Here is a 910-nt window from a genome sequence, read left to right as displayed (position 1 = left end):
CCATCAATATTTGAAAAGTGTTGTTCCGTTGTCTTTGGGCCTTCATTGTTTCTAATGAGAAGTCAATAGTGATTTGAATTGTTGATCCCCTATTTATAATGTCATTTATCCCTGGATGCTTTCAAGATTTTCTCTTTACCTTTTGTTTTCAGCAGTTTTCCTATGATGTACTTAGGTGTGATTCTCACTGTATTCCCCCCACCCCCTACCCCGCCCCAAAGTTCACAGAGCTTCTTGGATTTGTAAGGCAGTATTTTTTTTTTAAGGTTGTACCTTTTTTTATTATTATTGTACTTTAGATGAAGGTTTACAGAACTAGCTTCTCATTAAACAATTCGTACACCTATTGTTTTGTGACATTAGTTACCAACCCCATGATATGTCAACAATCTCTGCTTCTCGACCTTGGGTTCCCTATTATCAGCTTTCTTGTCCCCTCCTGCCTTCTAGTCCTTGTCCCTGGGCTGTTGTGCCCCTTTAGTCTCATTTTATTTTATAAGCCTGTCTAATCATTGGCTGGAGGGTGAACCTCGGGAATGACTTCATTACTGAGCTAAAAGGGTATCCAGGGGCCATATGCTCGGGGCTTCTCCAGTCTCTGTCAGACGAGTAAGTCTGTTTTTTTTTTTTTTTTTGTTATTGTTGTGAGTTAGAATTTTTGCTCTACATTTTTCTGCAGCTCTGTCTGGGACTCTCTGTTGTGATCCCTATCAGAGCAGTTGTTGGTGGTAGCTGGGCACCATCTAGTTATGCTGGACTCAGTCTGGTGGAGGCTGTAGTACTTGTGGTACATTAGTTCTTTGGCTAATCTTTCCCTTGAGTCTTTGGTTTTCTTTATTCTCGTAAGGCAGTATTTTTCATCAAACTTGTGAAGATTTGACCATTATATTTTTTTCTGGGACTCCAATTA

The sequence above is a fragment of the Trichechus manatus genome, unplaced genomic scaffold, assembly GCF_000243295.1.
Source record: "Trichechus manatus latirostris isolate Lorelei unplaced genomic scaffold, TriManLat1.0 scaffold00021, whole genome shotgun sequence".
Classification (NCBI taxonomy): domain Eukaryota; kingdom Metazoa; phylum Chordata; class Mammalia; order Sirenia; family Trichechidae; genus Trichechus; species Trichechus manatus.
This window is presented reverse-complemented; position numbering follows the sequence as displayed.